The sequence below is a fragment of the Ursus arctos genome, unplaced genomic scaffold, assembly GCF_023065955.2.
Source record: "Ursus arctos isolate Adak ecotype North America unplaced genomic scaffold, UrsArc2.0 scaffold_18, whole genome shotgun sequence".
NCBI classification, from domain to species: domain Eukaryota; kingdom Metazoa; phylum Chordata; class Mammalia; order Carnivora; family Ursidae; genus Ursus; species Ursus arctos.
In genome coordinates, this window is record NW_026622852.1 from 37,411,729 (window position 1) to 37,421,093 (window position 9,365).

The 9,365-nt window shown below is 40.3% G+C and overlaps 1 pseudogene; it reads left to right on the plus strand.

Moving 5' to 3' along the window:
* Positions 1-1,090: 1,090 nt before the first annotated feature.
* Positions 1,091-6,312, plus strand: LOC113260642 (ubiquitin-conjugating enzyme E2 N-like; annotated as a pseudogene).
* Positions 6,313-9,365: the final 3,053 nt, after the last annotated feature.

Here is a 9,365-nt window from a genome sequence, read left to right on the forward strand (position 1 = left end):
AGGTCAGGCATCATGCCAGGTGCTGGAATCATAATGACTCACTGAAACATGTGGTACGTGTCCTTGTGAAGTTAGCAGCATGGAGTGATGAAGTGTAGTGTGGGAATACTTTGAGTTCCTTTGCTTCAAGAGGGAGGTTCTTCGTGCAGGAAATGGGAGCAGGAAAGTCTCCCCTCCAGTTTCTCATTTTTCTTTCTCTGTCACAGCACATTGCAACCTGGACCAGCCACATTTCACATGGCCAATACACACAGCTCATGGTTACCCTACTGGAGCTTGCAGCCCTAGATCTTTGCTACTCCGAGTGTGGCCTGCTAACCAGTGGCATCTTTACCACTTGGGGGCTCACTAGAAATGTCAGAACTCATTTACTTTTAGACAGTATTAAGAATAGATGGAAACTAAAAGGGACTGGTGCCTAAGAAAAAGGTGTGCTTGTGTGTCTATCAAAAAAAAAAAAAAAAAAAAAGCCAGTGGCAGCCTGCAAGGGAGCAGGACTGAATTTTCTAGGGTACTAGTCACCTACTTGTGGTTTTTTTGCTGGGCTTCTTTTGTGTTTTTGTTTGCTTGTTTTTGAGAGACAGCGAGAGCGTGTGAGTGGGAAGGGGCAGAAGGAGAAGGAGGGAGAATCTCAAGCAGGCTCCACACTCAGCAGGGAGCCCAACACAGGGCTTAATCCCACAACCCTGAGATCATGACCCGAGCCGAAATCAAGAGTTGGATGTTTAACCGACTGAGCCATCCAGGCGCCCCTGGTCATATTCTGTTTCTTAATCAGAGTGCTAATTACATGAGATTTCATTTATAAAAATTTAAGCTCTACACGTATGATTTTTACATTTTTCTCTATGTAATTATACCTTAACAAAAAAGTGTTTCAAATATGTGGCAAACCTGACTCTATCTCCATGGGCTACCATAAAGAACACCTCCACTCCTCCTGCGTGTCTCCTGTACTCTCCCACTACTGCCACACTCACAACACTTCTGCCACCAGGTGCGTGTGGGTCTTTCTCCCACACCAGTCAGTTCTGTGACGCCAGCCTGATGTCCTACAATTTAACTCATTTCTGACACGATCTACCCGGAGATGGCGTCAGATCCCACAGGTGGAGGACTCAGCCCCACAAGACTGCCCACCCCCACCACCACCACTTCAGAGGTCAACAGCCAGTCCAGGTTGTGACCTGTGCTTCTGACCAATGGGCTCTAAATGGAAGGTTCCTACTACCCCTTCCTCAGGTTCAATTATTTGCTAGAACAGCTCACAGAATTCAGGGAAACACTTACCAGCTTATTATGTAATAAAGGATAAAATAAAGGATACAGATGAACAACCAGATGAAGAGATACTTAGGGCCAGGTCTGGGAACTTCTGTCCCCGTGGAGTAGGGGTGTGTGACCCTCCCGATAAGTGGATGTGTTCACTAACCTAGAAGTTCTCCAAATCCCATACTTTCAAGATTTTTATGGAGGCTTCATCACAGAGGCATAATGGATCATTAACTTCATTTCCAGTCCCTTTCCCCTCTCTGGAAAACAGGGGGTGGAGCTGAAACTTCCAAGCATCTAATCATGGCTTGGTCCTTCTGGCGACCAGACCCCATCCAGGAGCCACCAAGAGAGGTCATCTTGTTAAAACAAAAGACATTGCTATTACCCAGGAGATTATAAGGGATTTAGGAGCTCTATGTCAGGAATCAGGATCAAAGACCAAATATTAGAACAAAAGATGCTCCTAGTGTTCTTATCACTTAGGAAATTAAAAAGGTTTAATTAATATAGTTTTTTCTATTATTTCACAGCCACTACAAGATGTCCCTAATTGCTGATATTTTTAATTGGATAGTCAAAAGATTCCCCATTGGCTATAAGACTGACCTAATGGAAGTGACCTATTTTGCCAATTAACAAATTCAAATTTCTATTTATACCATCACTGTGGAGAACTGCTTACATCCTTACTTAGGTAGAAATTCCTGATTACAATTCTCTGTGTCAAAATAATTTGTTAACCTTGGGTCCTGCTATAATATGCATAATACAGACACATAAGCAGAGTGCAGAGAAATCAAATATTTTCACTAATTTATGGACACTGATTCTCTCATTCAGAGCAAAACCATCTGCATAAAGTTCATAAACAATTAGAACTGAATAAATAATATATGTGAGGCTGGTTAATTAACTTGCAAATTGATTTCCTCCCAAGAATGGCTAGAAGTTTATAAGAGTCTCGTCAAAGTTTTAAGACATGAATCAATTAGGTGCATTAATGAAACACTTTCTACTGTTGGCACCCATTCAATTCTACACATACGTCTCAGGCCCCTGGTTGTGCTTATCTCTGTGCTGGTTATTAAAATTACTAAGATGAATCCAATACTATAACCCTGCCCTACAGAGCCAGCTTACCAAGCAATCCTGCCTGCCAAAAGACAGTTGAACTCAAATAATTAATGGCAGGCATGATTAGTATTAACTGGGTTTTAGTAAAAGAGCACAAAATGACTTACGTCCTGATTTTTTTTTAAAGTTTATTTATTTATACATTTCTCCCTATTTCCACATTCTGTTTTCCTGAAATACCTCCAAATGAACTAAAATTAAATGTGTGCTTTTACATTTCCTGTGGAAAACAACTGGAGAAGTCTTTGAAAATTGCCTAAAATTTCAAAAAGTCCCTCAAAGCCTTCCCAAGAATCAAAGAAACCGCTGGAAAAATTTAAATAAATAAGTGAATGAGTGAATTTTTTTTTCCTAAATGGGAAATACTTTTATTCTTACCACTTGCTCAGAGTCTCTCTTCTCCAAACGGGCTAATCATATCATAAATAGTTTCCAGGAAATTGCAATAGCTATGACAAATACCTCTTCCCCCACATTTCTCAATAGACCTTTGCAAATGAGGTGAAAATCACATTGAACTGTGTTTCGAACATATGAGAAGAACTTGTTAAGACAGAAGAAATGCTTTAGAAAGCAAGGATGAGGCAAACACGGCTTTGAGGGGATCACTGACCAGGGATCAAAGCGTCATTTCCAGATCTTGGGCAGAGGGTAGAAGCCCCTTCCAGGCAGAAAGTGAGTAGAACCCACTCCTGACCTCAGAAAGGAATTGTCAGGAAAAGTAAGGAGGGTGCTGCCTTACTTACAGAAACAGAGGTTTCTGCCAAGTTCTAAACCCAATGCCTAGAAGTAACATATATCTGTATTACGGTAAGTTAAAGAGAAAAAGGAGTAGAAAGGAAGCTAAAAAAAAAAAAAAGTGCCCTTCCTAAAAGGGTATTTTATTTTTTTAAGGTATTTTAAAATATAAATTTTTTGAAGATTTTATTTATCTATTTGAGAGAGAGAGAGAACATAAGCAAGGGGAAAGGCAAAGGGAGAAGCAGACTCCCCACTGAGCAGGGACCCCCCCCCCCCACCCCTACCCCTGACGCAGGCTCCATCCCAGAACCTGAGATCATGACCTGAGCCAAAATCAAGAGTCAAATGCTTAACCGACTAAGCCACCGAGGTGCCCCTAAAATATATATATTTTAAGTACTCTATACAGAAAAGCTTTATACCCCATATCCAAACTCCCCTCCTTTCTTATCAATAGAATTCAACTTTTTTAAAAAGGATAGTTATTTATTTTAGAGTGATGGAGAGGGAGAGAAAAATCTCAAGCAGACTCTGCCCTGAGCACAGAGCCCAATATGGAGCTCAATTTCATGACCCTGATATCATGACCTGAGCCAAAATCAGAGTCAGATGCTTAACCGACTGAGCCACCCAGGTGCCCCAGAACTCAATTTTTATTAAGGGCAGAAATGACCCACTTAAAGACTACATTTCCCAACCTTCCTTGCAGCTAGGTGTAGTCATGTGATATATTCTGGACGAGATAAGTCCTACTGGCAAAGAAGAAAGGAGAGGCTGATGGGAGGAGAACCAAAAGTATCTTCCTTGGTCCCTAGCCTCACGGAACCTACATACAGTGAGGAAGACAAACAGGTGCATAACACAAGTCATGGTGTGTATTATATTCTACTGTGTACAAAGGGCTATAGGGATCCTAAGTAGAAACCACTCATTCATATGTTGAGAGTATTTTCCTAGTGTTATGTAAGCAAATGGATTTTAGAGTAACACCTAGTTACCAGCTGTGTGACTTTCAGCAAATGCTCTACCTCTCTGAGCCTGGGTTAGCTCATATTTGAATAGAAAAGTAAATTCTACCATTTAAATAAATGTTTAAAGCATTCAGTACCAATCATATGGTAAATAAAGCTAAACCTGGTACCCCTCTTCCCACCTTTTTTTTCATGTTCTTTGAAAACTAAATGCCACTGTGCAGAGCCAAAGAAGCTGAATGCTGATGGGAAAGAAGGATGGGGTCTGATAACCTGTTTATCTGCTTTCATTCGCAGGACGATTTCATAAACCATTCACTTACACAGGAATCTTAGTTTTTGCCCTTTCACTGAAATCAGATCATTTGGAAAAGTGGGAACTACTTCTTCACCATTAATAAAATACTCATTTATTAATATGGTGTCACTCATGCCTACCTGGGATGCTGGAGCTCTGCCCTCCCCATCATCATGCCAAACACGCCAAGTGGGACAAGAGAGTAGGGAGCAGGGAGGGGGGTAATCAAGAGCTCTGTAGTCCACTTTTATGTGTTTAACAAGTGTCCCATACTTCATTGTCTTGGTTTATGGGGGAAACCTGGCCAGAAAAATCATCCGCAATCTTCAGGGGATTCCATGGTGAGGGAATAAAACCAAGTTGTTGAGCATGGAGTGAAGTGTCTTTATCTGTAGTTCTCTTCCTCCACCCCCAAATTATAGGCATGTTCTCATAGGACAAAACAAACAGAGCCTCTCTCCAGGACTGCCCAGTATGGGATTCAAGAATCCATCAGGGACCAATCAGGCCAACCCCCCCCCACATTTGTATATTTCACTTTGACAGTCATAAATCAACTTTCAACAAGTAATTTCAGGCTATCGTAATATCAACTCAAAAACATCATGGTGGCACCACCTGCAAGTCAACAACAGTTTTAGCAGCACCACCTTCTTTGCCCCAAAAGAAGGGTCTATATCCTGTGTGAATAGTTTATTTCAGTGACTCACTGACTTTTTACATGTTGAGTTGACAGCCTGCTCCCCTCACAGACCCTGCACTCCCTTCCCGATCCCCCCCCCCCCCACACACACACACACCTGCTGTTCCAACCACAGCATGCTACAATGCTCTGCTTTACTTACTGGGCTTGCACCTAAGGTTTCATTTGAAAAAATGCTAAAAATCCAAGGCTAAAATTTTTGAGAAACATTGTTTCTTTACCCTTAATATTTAAAAATAAATGGATGGTAGGAAAAATTAAAACATTAATACTATTGATAAGATCTGTGGGATTTACAAACAATATATTTGAGAAAAATGAGGGCACCTGGGGGTACTAAAAGTGTCAAATCTTTAAGCCATCGTAGTACATTTAGGTAGTTAATTATGTTTCCAACTGTGAAAACAATCCCACAAAATCAAAAAGCATATATGAAATGTTGGAAAGACAACATCAAAGATTGTGGCTAAATGACAAGGTATAGGAAACCAGAGTTAAGACCAGAGGCCAAACTCAGGATCTGACAAGATGGCCAGGCGGCCCTGAAGGATTTATCAAGGAAACCCAGCGGTTGCTGGCAGAACCAGTTCCTGATATTAAAGCAGAACCAGATGGAAGCAATGCCCATATTTTCATGTGGTCATTGTTGGCCCCCAGGATTTCCCCCTTTGAAGGAAGGACTTTTTGTTTTTAAGATTTTATTTATTTGAGAGACAGAGAGAAAGATTGCAAGAGAGAGCATAAGTGGGGAGGAGAGGGAGAAGCAGGCTCCCTGCGAGCAGGGGCCTCATGCTGGGCTCTATCCCAGGACCCTGGGATCACGACCTGAGCTGAAGGCAGACGCTTAATGGACTGAGACACCCAGGCACCAGGAAGGAAGGACTTTTAAACTTCAACTATTCTTTCCAGAAGAATACCCAATGGCAGCCCCTAACATACATTTCATGACCAAAATTTATCATCCTAATGTGGGCAAGTTGAAAAAAATATGTTTAGATATGTTGGAAAGATAAGTGGTCCCCAGCACTGCAGATCTGCACAGTTCTGCTATTGATCCAGGCTTTGTTAAGTCCTTCCGGTCCAGATGATCCATTAGCAAATGATGGAGCAGAGCAGTGCAAGACCAATGAAACCCAAGCCATAGAAACAGCTAGAGCATGGACTAGCTACATGCCATGAATAATATTTAAAATCAATCATCAAGTGTGCATCACTTCTCCTCATCTGCCAAGACTTCTTCCTTTTTTGTTTGCATTTAATGGACACAGTCTTAGAAACATTACAGAATAAAGCCCAGACATCTTCAGTCCTTTGGTGGCTAAGTACACATTAGCAGATCTATGTCTTGTCCTGATTCACTGTTATAAAGCATGATTAGAGACTAGAAGTACCATTGGGATTATTTCAAAACATTTAAAAGCAGTGGCCCGTCTCTGCTTTTATTCACTTCCCCCATTATGGTTTAAGTATAAAGAAGTATGAAGGAAGGTAGTTGTCAGCGTTAGCTGCAAGGGTGTGGGTGTTCTTTTTTTTTTTTTTTTTTTTGAGGGGGAGAGGTAGTTTTATTTTAATTTTATGGGCTCCTTCCCCCTTTAATTGGTGATCTAATAGCATTTGGTTAAAAGCAGCTAGCAAGTTTGTTATAATGTGCTCCCTAGCCAAGTCTAACTTTATTTAGACACTGTAGATGGACAAGATTGATGAACTAAAATGGAAACATTAAGCAAACATCACAGCCTTCGCTAATAACATTGTGACTTTGCTGTCAAGTGTAGAATCCTTCCTTCAAGAAAAAGCTTATGACCATTTTGTATGGCTTGTCTGGAAACTTCTGTAAATTTTATGTTTTAGTAAAAATATTTTTTATTCAAAAAAAAGATAAGGTATAACATACAATGGGGAAAGGACAAACCCTTCAATAAATGGTATTGGAAAAACTGGACATCCACATGCAAAAGTATGAAACTGAACCTTTACCTTACACTATACACAAAAATTAACCCGAAACGAATTAAAGACTTGAATATAAGACCTGAAATCACAAAGTTCATACAAGAAAACATGGGCAGTAAGCTCCTCGACATTAGTCTTGGCAATAATTTTCTTAATCTGACACCAAAAGCAAGAGCAACAAAATCAAAACTAAGCAAGTAGGACTACATCAAGCTCCAAAGTTTCTGCACAGCAAAGAAACATCAATAAAATGAAAAGGCAACTACTGAATGGGAGAAAATATTTGCAAATCATATATATAATAGGTTAATATCCAAAATACATAAAGAATTCATACAACTCAATGGCAAGAAAAAAAGAAAAAGAAGAAAAAAATTCAATTTAAAAATAGGCATAGAAGAGATGTTCATCGACAGATGAATGGATAAAGAGGTGACATACATACACACACACACACACACACACACACACACAATGGAATATTACTCAGCCATCAGAAAGGATGGATACTTACCATTTACTTTGACGTGGATGGAACTGCAGGGTATTATGCTGAGCGAAATAAGTCAATCAGAGAAAGACAATTATCAAATGGTTTCACTCATATGTGGAATATGAGAAACAGCACAGAGGATCATAGGGGAAGGGAGGGAAAACTGAAGGGGAAGATATCAGAGGGGGAGAAAAACCATGAGAGACTCTTAACTATCGAAAACAAACTAAGGGCTGCTGGAGGGGTGATGGGTGGGGAATGGGGATTAAGGAGGGCAAGTGATGTGATGAGCACTGGACTCTACATCTGACACTAATGGTGTACTATATCTTGGCTAATTGAATTTAAATTTTAAAAAAAGGCATAGGATCTAAATAGACATTTTCCCAAAGAAGACATATACTTGGCCAACATGTACATGATAAAGTGCTCAACATCACTCATCATCAGGGAAATGCAAATCAAAACACAATGAGATACCACCTCATACCAGTTAAAATGGCTATCATCAAGAAAACAAGAAATAACAAGCATTAGTGAGGAATGTGGTAAAAAGGGAAGCTTGTGCACTGTTAGTGGGAATGTAAATTGGTGTAGCCACTATGGAAAACAGTATGGAGCTTCCTCAACAAATTAAAAAAAGAACTATCATATGATCCAGCAGCTCCACTACCAGCTATTTATCCAAAGAAAACAAAAACACTAACTCAAAAAGCTATATGCACCCCCATGTTCCCTGAAGCATTACTTGCAATAGCCAAGATATGCAAACAACCCAAGTATCCATCAACGGACGGATTAAGAAAATGTGACATGTGTGCAGATAGATAGATATAGACATATAATGGAATATTATTCAGCCATAAAAAAGAATGAAATCTTGTCATTTGTGACAACATGAATGGACCTTAAGGGCATTATGCTGCATGAAATAAGTCAGACAAAGATACTTTATAATCTCACTTTATATGAAATATATTATTTTTAAAAACATAGATACAGAGAACAGATTGGTGGTTGCCAGAGGCAGGGGGTATGGGATGGGCAAATAGGTAAAGGTCAAAAGGTACAAACTTCCAATTATAAAATAAATAAGTCATGGCGATGTCATGTACAGCATGGCGACTACAGTTAATAATGGCATATTTGAAAGTTGTTAAAACAGTAAATCTTAAAATTTCTCATCACAAGAAAAAATCTGCATGTATGGTGATAGATGTTAACTAGACTTATTATGGTGATCATTTGCAATATATACAAATACTGAACCAAAATAAAATAAAATAGAAGACAAGGAATTACTTAAGACTGATATTTAGGCTATTGAGTTTACAGTCCTCATCTTACATAGCTCTGTTTTGGGTGTGTTGAACTTTCACATACACTTTCAGGAATGTGGCTAGGTACAAAGCTATTACCTGCAACCTAGCGTCTCCCAAAGCTATGTCCACTCAATTCCTGCACAGCGGAACACTCCACGCAAACAGTCAAGCCAGCACGGACCCAGGTGGAGGCACACCAGCAAGTACCAAAACCAAGCATGGTAGAATTAGAACCTGCGGCGGGCCAGGTCAGAGTAGAGCCCAAGACACAAACTCAGGAAGCCTTGAGGGTGGGAGGGAGAGTTAGAAGGCCACGCCTGTCAGACTGGCTGCTGGGACTGAGCACCAGGCGGAAGCAGCAAAGCTCCTCACCGAGGTCGGAACAAACCTCAAGGAGCGCCCACAAGAGACTCACTCTCCTTGTTCGGAAGGAATAGTAATTAGCCAGGGCCTAATACACAAAACAGGTTGCTCC